We start from the raw sequence: 15,548 nt of genomic DNA, 5'->3' as shown, positions 1-15,548 counted from the left end.
AAAACATGTTGTAATCCATGCAGAAATAGAAGTATAATGGTGTACACCTGAAATTTATACAATGTTATAAACCAATGTTACTGCAATAAACAAACAGTTAAAAAAATATATGGTTATATATACCTGGGTCTAATCATGGAAACAAGCCTTTTAGACTTAGTTCTTTGTTGATGACTTTGCCTCAGACAGATCACTTGCTGGTGGCACTAAACATAATGGCACCAGGAATCAAGAAACAGGTTTTCACTTCTTTTCACTACTTAGCTATTCTTGTGACTGACAAAAGGTTACTTACATTTCCTTACTCCTGTTTTCTTTATAGGGGAAATAACACCTGTGCAAATATTGTTCCTACAGAAGTAAATGTGTTGCCCTCTTTATCACCCTCTTGAGGGCCTCTTTGATCTCCATGTTCCTCAGACTATAGATCAGAGGGTTTAACATGGGGATGAGGATAACATAGAACACTGACAGCACCTTGTCCTGCTTCTCAGAGTGGCTAGACCTAGGATGCAGATACACAGAGAGGCTTGTCCCCTAGAATAGTGTCACAACTACCATGAGGGTGGCACAGGTATTGAAGGCCTTGGCACCACCTTTGGCAAAATATATTATCATGATGGAAGTGGCAATGAAACCATAGTATAAGAGGATATCAAGGAAAGAACCAAATCCAACAAAATTAGCTACCAGAAAAAGAATAATTTGGCTGATGAAGGGATTGGACCAAGACAAGGTAATAATCTGGGGTATGCCACAGAAAAAGTGTTGAGTGATATTTGGCCCGCTGTGGTAGGGATGAAAGAAAGGGACTGTTTCAGCTAAGTGTCCAAGGAAACCACTTCCATTGGCCCCAGCAGCCATCTTCTGACAGGGGCCAGGAGCCATGATGACCAGGTATTGCAGACGCCTACCAATACCAGCATATCTGTCATATGCTATGGTGGCCAAGAGGCAGCATGCAGTCAGACACATCCAGGATGCAACAAAATACTAGGTGGCACAGGAATGAATGAAATCATTTTTTATTCTTCAAAGAGGTCTGAAAGCATCCCTGTAGTGATGGAAGGAGAATAGCAGATGTATACAAATGACAAGGAACTTATGAAAAAGTACATAGGTGCGTGCAGGTGAGAGTACATCCTGATTAGCATGATGAGACCCCAGTTCCACATAAGGGTCACAAAGTAGATCCTTAAGAAGATTGGGAAGAGGATAAGCTGCACCTCTTTTTCATCTGAGCATCCCAGGAGAACAACATAGTCACTGAGTTGTGATCTCTATTTCATTCAATGGCCCTGCTTGGTGACACCCGCTGAGAAAAAGATGAGAGAAGGAAATGGCTACAATCTGAAAAAACACAAATATATACACTTCATTTCTTTCCAGTCATTCATGTGACTAAATATACATCTTAAATCATCAGAGTTAAGTTAATCTGTGTCTTAACTGAAAAATTTTCTTGCATAAATACTAACATTCTCTTTGGGGACAAAAGACAGTAAGTGGACATCGTTAGTACATCACCTCCTAAATGTCTTATATTCCTGTTTTCCCATTCCAATTTTACAAATATTTGAGAATTGGAAATAGACTAAATTGGGAAAATACTGTCATCTCTCTAAACAGTGAAACAGAATGATTCTGATCAGTCATTGCTCTGAAATTAGTTCAGTGCTTGAAAAATTCCATGCTGGACCTTATAGTTAAATGAGGATGGTGAAGCAAGTGCTCTTTAAAATACCCTTTTGAACTAGTAATCAATTAATCTGTAATCACGGAGGGTGGACAATTCTGTAACTTCCTTTCTACTTTCATAAAGCATTTCATAAAGAATCATGCAGGCTGGCCTGGCGGTATAGTGGTAAGTTCACCTGTTCTGCTTCAGCAGCCCAGGGTTCACAAGTCCGGATCCTGGGTGTGGACCTGCGTTGCTCATTGAGCCATGCTGTGGTGGTGTCCCACATACACAATAGAGGAAGATGGGCACAGATGTTAGCTCAGGGATGGTCTTCCTCTGCAAAAAGAGGAAGACAGACAACAGATGTTAGCTCAGAGCCAATCTTTCTCACCAAAAATAAATAAATAAATAAAAATATTATTTAAAAGAAAAAGAAAGAATAATGCAATGGGATGGTGGGAAGAGTCACACACCAAGTAGCAGCTTGGAAGTGGATACGACCTACTCAAATTACTGACTCTAGGAAGGCTCGTAAGAAGTTAGACAAGACTATGTTGTAAGAGCCATTATGTGCCCATCCTTGCAGGTGCAGATTTTTCTTTCATCAAAACAGAGATACTTATGACTTAAACTGTCTAGGACAGTGATTCTTGACCTACTTGGAGCCAGTGATACTTTTGAAAATGTTGGAAATTCTGGAACCTCGACCCCACAAATTGCAACCACTTACCACCTTCCCGTATTGTTTTATTGGATTCTCAATCACATTCAACTCTATTACATGGTTCACAGGTCAAGACTTCTCCTACAAAGTAGAGTGACTTGAACTCATGCAAGAGTTAGGATGCTTAGGCAAAGGATATGGAGAATAGGAAACTGAGACAAGATTTCTGAAAGTTATTTCTCTTTTTCTCATTGGAGCCAACAGAGGGAAGGCAAGCACTAAGTATTCAGGCCAAATAGTAAATAACCAAAAGAATATTTTTCCCCAGGCACTGTATGCCATCTTCAAGATGCAACAGCTGTCATCTCTCCAGATTATTATTACAATGTCTCCCAACACAAACACATTCTTATTCAGATGAACTCAAACTGGAAAGAAAATCATGGGAAGCTGTGAAAGGTAGAAAATAGATGTCAAATATTGTCTGGGAGTTGTGCACATGGGTAAAATTAGAAGTCTTGGAAATTTCCCCGGAGAAAAGCTGTGACATTAATGGAATAAGCTATGTCTATAAACTATAAATTTTTGTCAACATTAGCCATCCAGAATGTCTTCCTTCTCTACAACCATTTACCAGCCTTCTAATTCCAAAAATGAATGAAAGGAGAAAATATCCATAAAAGCATAAGGTTGTTGTCTGAGAAGTAATGTAGAAGTGTTCATTTCCCAAAATCAGATCAATCATTACTTCGTGGTGCACTATTTTGAGAAAAATTCTGAAGGAATGAAGAGATTAATTAAAAAATAAAATCAAGATGTTTTCCAACAGCATAGAACAAGAAATGGTAGCAGGCAGACTATGTAATTATCAACCCAGACATAGTTGTGGTTTTATCCACAGGGAGACTGAATGGAGGGAGAATTCTGTGAGAACACAGCAAAAAATTGCATTTTTCATCATTATCACTGTCATCATCTTAACCAACAGTCATGACAACAAAAAGGTTATTAGAGTAGCTACAATGTAACCTATTCTTTTCTTTGTAATCATGGACATATTCACAGCTTCCTCTAATGTCCATTCATTCAATATAGTGACCTAAAGCCTCATGTGCCATCTACTAAACACAGATAGTACTCTGAAAATTGCCTCTATATTTGTATTATATCCCTTTGGAACCCCAGTTAGACGTGTGTTGAAATTTCTTCCTTTACCTTCCTCATCACTGAAACATCCATTATTTGTATTTCTCTACTGTGTTCTGTTTAATTTTTACAGATCTCTCTTCTAGTAAATTTATTCTATCATGAGTTGTGCTAATTGGCTGTTTTCAATCATAGTATGTTATTTTCTCTCCAGATGTTCCATCTTGTTCTTTTCACAAATGGTCAACTTTGATAGTCTCTTATTGTTTCCTCATACTTTCCATAGCAAGCTTTATTTAAACATATTAAACATACTCATTGGAATTATTATTATCTCTAATTAAAATACACAGATTTGGGGGCCAGCCCCCGTGCCTAGTGGGTTAAGTTTGGCGTGCTCCACTTCAGCGGCCTTGGTTTGGTTCCCGGGCTCAGACCTACACCACTTGTCAGTGGCCATACTGTGGAAGAGTTCCACATACAAAACAGATTTATTGGCACGATGTTAGCTCAGGGCAAATGCTCCTCTAGCAAAAAGGGAAGATTGGCAACAGATGTTAGCTCAGGGTGAATCTTCCTCAGCAAATAAAACCAAAAAAACATACTTTTGCCAGTCTGATTCCATAGTTTAACGATATTGCTGACTCTTGCTCAGGTGCCCTGTTTATTTGTGTGTTTAGTGCTTTTTTTTATCTTAAGTTCATGTTTCTTTAAAAGTTATCTGTGGGAATCTACGATGCTTGTGTTTAAAATCTGTTGCTTCAGAAATTGTTTATATAACTTCTGTCAGATACCTTGGGGACAACACCAACCCCAGAATCCCTTTAAATAAAAATTTTGACTTGCAGTTTTTTGGCACCACAATAATGATAATATTTAGGCTGTATATCTACATAAGTAGACAGATGAGATTAAAAATTATCAGGAGAGGAGTGACAGCAGCATCATAGTGACAAAAGATGTTCCTTGTATTCGTCCGTCTATTGTAACAATGAATTAGGCATCCGTCCACAACAAAGGCCTTTGTGGGAGTTGTAGTATCCAGCACCAAATGCCAAGGGACCCAGGAGGAATCTTGCCCACTGTGTATCCAGTAAGAGGCAGACAGATCTTGGTATGGGCTGCAGAGCCAGCAGGAGCCAGTGAACCTGTCCTAACCCATCTTGGTCACGTCCAGGTAAAGCCTGGGCAGTACTGATGACAACTATGAATGAGACAGATTTTGTGGAAGCCTAGTCTTCCTCAGAAGGGATTCCAGTGCACTATTGGAGCAGAAAAAGGTGTGAGTTTGTCACAGTGGCGACAGTTAGAGGAGCTTTCCAGCACAACCATCTTCAAGGTAACACTGCACGGGCTGAACTACTCATCACTGTGAATCTCTCTTTCACAGGAAAAAGAGCAGCAAGTGAATGCCCAGCTACCCTGGCATTGCTGGAGGCAGCTGAGGAACTCCTTTCTCTCTAGAGGTATGTAGACTATTGAGACAGAAAGTCCAGGTGTGGAGGGAGAGGAAGATCAGGTAAGAGGCAGATAGAAAGATCAAAGAGAATTAAAGGTGCAGAGGGGCTAAGGATTTCAGCAGGAAGTCTACCCATGAGCCTCTAGGAGTACCTCACCAAAGGATCTCTCCTCCAGATCCACTGGAACACCCAACCCCCCAGTGCTAAACCCACACCTCCCCCCACTCTGCAACTGGCTCCTTGTGTATATTTCTGAATGTAGCAGTGAAAGCAAATCTGGTAAACTGAGAGTTTTCAGAAAAATAGACCTGGTCAGTGGACAAGTGAGAAACCACAAACATGAGCCAGAGTGCCACCTTCTGGAAAACAGAAAAGAGGTTTCCAGTAGCCAGCCTGGTGAGTGGTATCAACCAAAGACACAATAGCTTAAGAATTCAGCCACCAGAGGGAGCAAGAAGAGTGGAGAGGGTGACCCATACAAAGGCAGAGAAAACTCCAGACCCCTTACTTACACCACTCACAGAACTTAATTTGAAATGAGTTAAAGATTTAAACATAAGACCTAAAACCATAAAACTCTTAGAGGAAAAAATAGAGGAAAAGCTCCTTGACGTTGATCTTGGCAAATAATTTTGTGTTATGACACCAAAAGCACAAGAAACACACGCAAAAATCAACAAGTGAGACTACATCAAACTAAAAATCTTCTACACAGCAAAAGAAACAATCAAAAAAAATCAAAGGCATCCTATAGAATGGGAGAAATTATTTGCAGTCCACATATCAGATAAGAGGTTATTATCTAACATATTTAAAGAACTCATACAACTCAAAAACCAATGTCAAACAATCTGATTAAAAAATGGGCAATGGAACCAAATAGACATTTTTCCAAAAAAAATTCAGTGGCCAGCAGGTACATAAAAAGATGCTAAATACCACTAATCATCAGGGAAATGCAAATCAAAACCACAATGAGATATCATCTCACATCTGTTAGAATGGCTATCATCAAGAAGACAAGAGAGAACAAGTGTTGACGAGGATTTGGAGATAAGGAAACCCTCATACACCGTCAAGGGAATGTAAATTGGTTCAGCTACTATGGAAAAAAGTATGGAATTTCCTCAAAAAATTAAAAATAGAACTGCAATTTGATCCAGCAATTCCACTTCTGGGTATATATCCAAAGGAAATGAATAAAGGATATCAAAAACATATCAAAAAGTTTATTGCACCATTATTCACAATAGCCAAGAAATGGGAACTACGTGTCTTTCAATGCATGAATGGATAAGGATGATATGTTCTATATGTGTATATATATATATGCATATACATATACACATATATACATATACACATATATACATATACATATATACACACACATGCATACATGTATACATATACATATATACATATATATGTATATAAATATAAATACAAACACACACATATTACTGAGTCATGAAGAAGAAGGAAATCCTGCCATTGCAGCGACATGGATGGACCTTGAGGGTATTACACTAAGCGAGATGTCAGACATAGTAACACAAAACTGTGTGATATGACTTATACGTGGATTCTAAAAATGTCAAACTTGTAAAAATAGCAAATAGAATGGTGGTTACCAGAGACAGGGGAGTGGGGGAATTGGAGATGTGTTTTTTAAGGGTATAAACTTTTTACTACCAGATAAATCCTAGAGATCTAATGCACAGCATAGTGATTATAGACAATAGTCCTATAAACTTCAATGTTCCTCAGAGACTAGATATCTTTTATTTATTGAAGTAACATTAGTTTTTAAAATTATATAAATTTCAGATGTGCATCACTTCAAATTCCGTATAGGCTAGATCTTAATTATCCCCATCACAAAAAAAGAAATATAATTATGTGACATAATAGAGGTGTTAGCTAACGCTGGGATGGTAAGCACATTGCAGTATGTAAATATATCAAATCAACACGTTGAACACCTTAAACTTACAATGTTATACGTGAATTTTATCTCAATAAAAATAAATTTTCCAAAAAGAATTATCACGGAAGATTTTTTTGACTTTTTCTCCCCCTCTCTAACTAAAGCTAAGAGAGGACTGTATATCAGTGTCTCATTTTGTGAAATAGATTTTTTTCTAATTTGCCCTCTGAGAATATCACCCTTTGAGAGTCCCTGTTTTCAGTGGCATTGGGGGAAAGGGTGTTGTCCCTAAGCCAATCTCACACATTGTCTTTTTCTCTTTCCAGTCATACATTTACCCATTAAACACAGGACAGAGGCTACCAGAGATTAGTAGATCCTCCTGGGAAAATGCTTGTCCCAGCCCACCACCCTCCGAGGTTTGCATTTTTCCTGTCATTTCTGTACCTTGATAAATGTAGCTGCTTTCTCACTGGATCAGCCATGAGAAAAGTGTGGTTTAGATTTTATCTAGCATTATCCGTTTTTTGAACATATCGCCCACCATATTACTAAAAACATCTTTACAAGTAATATTTCTAGGAAAGTGTTGTTTAATCCAGTTTATCGGTGGCTATTTTTTTCTAAAACCCCAAGCTACTTGATTTACTTTTTTTTTTTTTCCTTCTAACATGATTTAATTTGCCTGAAAATACAGACATGTTATTAGGTAGCTAATATTTATTCAGTGTGTACTATATTCCAGGTGCAATTCTGAATGCTTTTGTGTTTTATCTTATTTTAATTTTCAACAACTTTATGAGATATGTACTCTTATTATTTCCATTTTACAAATGAGGAGACTGTGTCAGACTAGTAAATAACTCAAGATCACACAACCCATGAAGGGCAGAATTGGGATTCAACGCCAGACAGTCTGACTCCAGAACCATATCTTAAATATCTGCACTAAACTACTCACTAAAATGTATTTATTGCTCCATCAATCTTATTTCTAAACAACTATACAGTGAAAAGCACTATACTTGGTGTTTTGGATGATGTAAATGATCCAATAAAGAGCCTACAGCCCAGGAAGTGAGATGAGAAATGAGTCCATCAAGACAAAACAAAAGAAGAGATGATGTATGGCATGAGAAAGAAAGAGATAAGTTCTTGTGAGTGATCATCAGCTGGACATGGGGAAGAAGTTAGAAATTGGGGTAGACCCTGCATATTCTCTTTAAGAATTTCTCACAAAAGACCTCTAGAATGGCAGAAACATTTCAAATGTATTGTTGTACAAATGGACAGGGAAAGGACAATGTAATTGAACATGCTGTTAATAACATGATCACCACACATTTTCACATAGATACTTTTTGAGGAAATGGACAAAAAAGCTGTAATGTTGACTGCTTGCCAAGTAAGTGAGACAAACTGGAGGAGAACTGATCTTCTTTCAGGAGGAAGAAAGAAGGAGAAATTAAAATGTTTTGCAATACATGCTGGTGCAACTGAGGGAAAGGGACATCTCAGCCTTTAGATGGTGACCCCTCCAAAGCTTGTGCCCGCAGATGCCTCAGAGACAAAATTACCAGAACAAACCCTACTGTACAAAGAGAACTATGCTAAACCAATGATTCTATTCTGAATCCCAGAACACCCTTCAATTGCCACATTGTTTTCCTCAACCACCTCAGAGCCTATCATTTCAAATTCAACCTTATTTTTACTTTCCTCTTATGTATCAAGGACTCCTAAGCTTTCTTCTTTTGTTATGGATAAAGTTTATCTTGGGATAAAGTTTATCTAGGCTCTCTTCCTTCATTTTTTTTCTCACATCATTCTTGGCATCAGGTATTCCCCCTCCTCATATTTACCTCCATTTGACTCTGCTTGGTAAATGAAAAAAAAAAGAATGAAATAGAAAAAGAACATGAAAAAGTGGCCCCTTTGACATGCACTTCTTCTGTAAGATATTTCATTAATATTTTTTCCTAATATTTATTTGGTTGACTTTGGAAAAGTTCAACATACTTGTAGGGCGAGAAACAAAATCTGAAGAGCTCTTTATCAGAAATAATATGGACAAGATTACTCTCAGAAGACTAAGTATAATAATTATTCTTGACTATTGGTTCCTCACTTCCTCAAGACCTTACATATTCATCAAAGTTGCATTGGATCCACTCAATCATAGAGTCTTCTGTAGAATGCTCAAATTTGACCCTTTAAATGGAACAACTCAGGTGCCACAGAGCCCTCAAAAATTACTCACAAGTCTTCCTTTTGGTCTATGTTTTCTCCTTTTAAACACTAATTAAAGGTCTCAGAGCTTTTCCAGCTCCCCATTTTATGCCAAAGTGCATTGACAGAACCTACATAATTAGATCATCCTTTTACAGATTTGCTTTTCAGGCTAAATGAGCTGCCATGGAAGAGGACCCCTTAGAAAACTTAGACTTCAAGGACAATGATATTGAGCTATTTGTAAATCTTTGAAATTCTTCCTGGATCCTAGGCCCTCACATTCCTTAGAACAGAGCCCCTAATGACTCACCTGAATGTTCTGTAAAACTGCTCCAACAGTTTTCTCTTTGCCGTTTATCCAGGAATTCAGAAATTGTCAACAGATATTTCAAATTCCAGCCTCTGAGAGTATCCCACTCTATCAGTACTCTGAGATGAGCACATGGCCTTTTGTTGGTAATGTTTAGCTCACCCAGCCTCCCTCAGAAATGATCCAGCTGTGGGAGAAGAGGACCTTAAATGCTTATGAGACTTCTCTCACATCTAAGAGAGGACTTAGGAGTACAGCTCCCAACAAAGGAGCAACTAAAATTGTGCAAGATGTAAATAACCTCCATCCTGGGTGATAGAGGGGAGACCAACTATGTTAATTGGTTCCTTGGTTAGACTCCAAAATCTCCCTTCAGGCTGTTCATCTTTTGAGACATTTTTACGTCCAAGAACCCTGCATTAACCCTACAAGAATCATGGGGCTCATTTAAAAAACACTGTCAACCTCGTTATCCATAAAATAAATTATGTCACCAAAACATAGGAATGATCCTCCAAAACTTCTGCCTGTGATACACACCAGGACTTATCAAATCTCCAACAATGCTGAGTCAGACTCTCTGCAATAGAGGGAATCTTGACTCTCTATCTTCTTATTTTCTACCAGTTATGTTTTTTTTCCTTTTAGATGGGACTCCATGGATGAGTCACATTCAGAAACACCTTCTAGAGACTTGGAGTAGAAAAGAAGGAACATAAATAGCTCTCTTCTTCTCTCCCATGGCTCCTGATGCTTCGTTTAAAGGGGGAAATGAGTAAAAGATGGAGAAGCAGAGAAGGAGAAAATGATTGTATGAAGAACAGCAGAGACAGAGGGAAAAGAGAGAGAACTGGGCAAAGTGTGTAAGAAACTTTTAAAAGATAAATAATGTTCAGTCTTCCTAAAACCAAGAAGGAACCTTCCACATCGCTCCACCCCACTTTTCTATCTTCTCTCTCCAAATGTACAAGAAGCACTTCTTTTTTTTTTCAGTATTTTTTTAGATTTATTTTATTGAGGTCACATTGGTTTATAACATTAGTTGAATTTCAGGTGTACATCGTTGTATATTAACTTCTGTATAGACTACATCATGTTCATCACTAGAAGTCTTGTTCACCAGACGTATGTACCCCTTTACGCCTTCACCCTTTCCTCTAGTAAGTAGCTATCTATTCTCCATATCTACGTATTTGTTTGTTTATCTTCCACATATGAGTGAACTAATACAGTCATTGTCTTTCTCTGACTTTTTTCACTAGTGTCCCTCCCTGTCTACCTGTGGATCTGCCACACATGCCTGTGAGTGGTCACTGTGGGGGCAGAAAAAACAGGTGCAGCTTACTCCCTTCCTGTCCCCCATTGGATCCCTCCCCCTCCTCCTGCATTGGCCAGGTCTTTCCAACAGTGAAGACAGTATAAAAACCGCAGATTTTCATGGATGGGGCGTGGCACCCTGACCTCAGTTTTGTTTTTTTGTGTGTGTGTGTGAGGAAAATTAGCCCTGAAATAACATCTGATGCCAATCCTCAACTTTTTCTGAGGAATATTGTCCCTGGGCTAACATCTGTGCCCATCTTCCTCTATTTTATATGGGATGCCACCACAGCACAGAACAAGCAGTGCATCGGTGCACACCTAGGATCTGAACCTGTGAAGCCCGGGCCTCCAAAGTGGAGCACACGCACTTAACCACTATGCCACCAGGCTGGCCCCCTGACCTGAGTTTTAAAAACACACCAGGTAGCACAGACTAGCTTCAGGAGTGAACAGCATTGACAACCTCTCCCTGCTTAGCCCCTGCAACCCACCATTGGTGGCAGGTGGAACTGGTGACCAGAGGCTTCAAGAACCACAAGAGAACCATTTGTCCAGCACCCAGTGGCAGCACCCCCAATATCAGCTCCACCAGCAGCAGGGGCTGCATACAATCCTTGGGTCCCAGGGACCCCATCAGTGACAGTGTCACCCATGAACCCAGCACCCCTGGCAACAGTGTAACCAGTAACCCCAGCCACCATGGGAGCAGTAGTGCCGATGGTATATAAAGCAGCAGTATCCTAGGCATGGAGAGCCCAAGGAGAGCTGGTCTAGGAACATGAGACCCAGGTTATCCCAGAAGAGCACAAATGCTCACAGCCTGGTGACCCTGACAGCGACACTTGAGACTGCAGCAATGTCATAGCAGCAAGGCACCAGCAACCTTAGAGGTTCAAGCTGCACAAGGAGGGCACTGATGACACCTCCAGCAGAGGCAGTGGAGGGTGGAAAGTGCAGGCTCTCAAATACAACAAGAAGCAGTTCAGAACAAAAGTACCCAAAGCCATACCCAAATAGGAAATGTGGTTACTACCACAAATGTGCCAGCAGAGGATCATTTACCATGAAGAACTACAGTAACATGACAGAACATAAGAGAATGACAACTCTCTAGAAATCAAACTTGAAGTCACAGAAGATTACAATCTAACTAACAGAGAATTCAAAATAGCTGCCATAAAACAATGCAACTACTTACCAGAAAACTCAGAAAGACAGTTCAATGAAATCAGGAATAAAATTAATGAACAGAAAGAGTACATCACCAAAGAGATTGAAACTCTAAATAAAAACTAAACAGAAATTCTGGAGATGAAGAACACAATTAATGAGATGAAAAATAATGTAGAAAGCATTAAAAATGGAGCAGAACATATGGAGAGGAGAATTAGTGAGCTGAAAGATAGAAACACAGAAATGATTCAGATGGAAAAAGAGAGGGAACTAAGATTTTTAAAAAATGAAGAAATTCTTCAAGAAACATCTGACTTAAATAGGAAAATTAACATAAGGATTAACAGGTATCCCAGGAGGAGAAGAGGGAGAAAAGAGCAGAGAACTTATATAAGTAAATAATAGCTGAAAACTTCTCAAACCTGGGGAAGGAATTGGACTTACAATTACATGAAGCCAATAGAACATCAATGCAAAAACACCTTCTCCAAGGCACATAATATTAAAATTGGCAAAAATTAATGGCAAATAAAAAATATTAAGGACAGGAAGAGAGAAGAAAATAACCTACAAAGGATTCCCCATCAGGCTTTCAGTGGATTTCTAAGCAGAAATCTTACAAGCAAGGAGAAAATGGAAGGAAATATTCAAAATCCTGAAAGACAAAACCATCATCCAAAAATACTCTATCTAGAAAAATTATCCTTCAGATATGACAGAGAAATAAAAGCTTTCACAGATAAATAAAAACTGAGGGAGTTCATGACCTCTATACCTGCCTTAGAATAAATGATGAAGAGAGCCCTCCTACATGAAACAAAAAGGCAAAGGATTACACAGTTTTGAGCAAGGATATCATTAGACAGACAAAATCAGAAAATTGCAACTCTATGTCAAAATAGCTTAGCAAACATTTATAACACAAAAGATAGAAAGAAAGCATCAGAAGTAACTAGAAACACTTCAATTTAGTCACAAACTCACAACACAAAACAGAATAATTTGTGATAACAGTAATTCAGAAGGGGAAGGGGAAAACGATGGAACCTGCTTAGGCTAATGGAGATAAGAGGCTATCAGAAAGTGGACTATCTCATTGTGAGATCTTGTATATACAAACCTCATTGTAACCAAAATACAAAAAAACAGAGCAGAGTCACAAATAATAAATAAAGAGAAAATTTAGAAAACCACCACAGAAAACCACCAAACTGAAATGGCAGTCATAAATACAAGGGAAGAGAAACAATGAAAATATAGAACAACCAGGAAACAAGAGATAGAACTGCAGTATTAAGACCTCATATATAAGTAGTCACCCTAAATGAAAATGGATTGAATTCACTATCAAGAGACACAGAGTGGCTAGATGGATTAAAAAACAAGACCCAACAATATGCTGCCTCCAGGAAATATATCTCAGCTCTAAAGACAAACATAGGCTCAAAGTGAAGGGATGGAAGATGATATTCCAAACAAATGACATGCAAAAAAAGTGAGTGTAGCCATAATTATGTCAGACAAAGCCGAATGCAAGTTTAAAAAGATGACAAGAGACAAAGATAGCCATTATATTATGATAAAGGGGACATTCCACAAAGAAGACATAACATTTATTAATATATATGTAGCTAACACAGGAGCACAAAAGTATATAAAGAAATTACTAGCAGATCTAAAGTGAGAAATTGACAACAATGCAATAATAGTAGGGGACCTCAACACCCCACTTATGTCAATGGATACATCATCCAGACAGAAAGTCAACAAAGAAACAGCAGGCTTAAATGAAACACTAGACCAGATGGCCTTAATAGATATAAATAGAACATTCCATCCCAAAACAGAAGAATACACATTCTTCTCAAGAGTGCACTGAACATTCTCAAAGAGATACCATGTGTTGGGAAACAGTGCAAACATCAATAAATTTAGGAAGATTGAACTCATATCAAGCACCTTTTCCAACCACAATGCTATGAAACTAGAAATCAACTACAAGAAAAAAGTTGGGAAAGGCACAAATATGTGGAGATTGAACAACATGTTACTGAACAACCATTGAATCAATGAAGAAATCAAAGGAGAAATAAAAAATACCTGGAGACAAATGGAAATGAAAATGCAACATACCAGCTCTTAAGTGATACATCAAAAGCAGTACTAACAGGGAAATTTATAGCAATGCAGGCCCACCTCAACAAATAAGAAAATTCTCAGTAAGTAATCTTTTTTTTTTTATGTAAGGAAGATCAGCCCTGAGCTAACATCTGCCAATCCTCCTCTTTTTGCTGAGGAAGACTGGCCCTGGGCTAACATCCGTGCCCAACTTCCTCCACATTATGTGGGATGCCGCCACAGCATGGCTTGCCAAGCAGTGTATCGGTGCATGCCTGGGATCTGAACCGGCGAACCCCGGGCTGCCACAGCAGAGTGTGCACACTTAACCACCTGCGCCATCGGGCTGGCCCTCTCAATATGTAATCTTAAACTACACCTAAAAGAACTAGAAAAAGAAGAACAGACAAAGCCCAAAGTCAGTAGAAGGAGGCAAATGATAAAAATTAGAGTAGAAATAAATGAAATAGAGGCTAAAAAAACAGTAGAAATTACCAATGAAACTAAGAGTTGGTTGTTTGAGAAGTTAAACAACATTGACAAACCCTTAGCCAGACTGACTAAAAAAAAAAGAGGGAACACTCAACTAAATAAAATTAGAAGTGAAGAGGAGAAATTACAATGGATACCACAGAAACACAAAGGATTATTAGAGAATACTATGAAAAGTTATATACCAAAAAATTGCATAACTGAGAAGAAAGGGATAAATTCTTAGAACCATACAACTTCTCAAAACTGAATCATAAAGAAATAGAGAATCTGAATAGATCAATCACAAGTAAAGAGATTGAAACAGTAATCAAAAACTTCCCCCAAAACAAAAGTCCAGGGTGATGTCAGTGACTTTGCAGAGTGAACTGTTCCCTTTTTCTCTCCCCCTCTGAATTACAACTAAATGGACATTCACTGACCAACAGAGGATACCCATAAAACACACCAGGGTGCCTGAGAGACCCATACAGCTATACCTCTGAAAATGGATGGACTGGATCCCTGAGAAGCAGTGGAGATAGATGAGTTTACCCCTCTCCCTACCCAGCAGCAGTGAACCAGGTCAAGGAGCCTCACATAAAGGCAAGCATGACTCTAAGAGGAGACAGGGGAAACCTAACCTTTGCATGAATGCTATCCCAGCCTACAGGAGTGCCAACCATACCCCAGCAGGCCTGCCAGTGGGAAGGTTTCCCACTGAGCTGCTGTGGCACGGCTCCCATGAAGAACTGTTCACCAAGCACAGCAGCCTGCATGACTGTAAGAGGAGGTGGGGGCAGTCCAGCATGCATGCAAACACCTTTGGAGGGGTCACCAGGTCTGCCGGCATATCCACTGTACCCCAGCGGCCCCACCAGTGGGAATATTCCCCATCGAGTTGCCCAGAGTAGCCCTAGTGAAGGTGCCCTGCCCACCAAGCACAGTGGCTCAACCAAATCACCAGTGAGCACAGTGCTGTCCTGTGGCTGTGCAATCCTTCCACTGAGCACAGAGGCACAGGGGCTATGCCCCCACAAGAG

General features: G+C 39.1%; 1 pseudogene; it reads right to left on the bottom strand.

Moving 5' to 3' along the window:
- Nucleotides 1-337: 337 nt before the first annotated feature.
- Nucleotides 338-15,284, bottom strand: LOC131395315 (olfactory receptor 5A1-like; annotated as a pseudogene).
- Nucleotides 15,285-15,548: the final 264 nt, after the last annotated feature.

This window comes from Diceros bicornis, chromosome 31 (genome assembly GCF_020826845.1).
Source record: "Diceros bicornis minor isolate mBicDic1 chromosome 31, mDicBic1.mat.cur, whole genome shotgun sequence".
NCBI lineage: Eukaryota > Metazoa > Chordata > Mammalia > Perissodactyla > Rhinocerotidae > Diceros > Diceros bicornis.
This window is presented reverse-complemented; position numbering and strand designations above follow the sequence as displayed.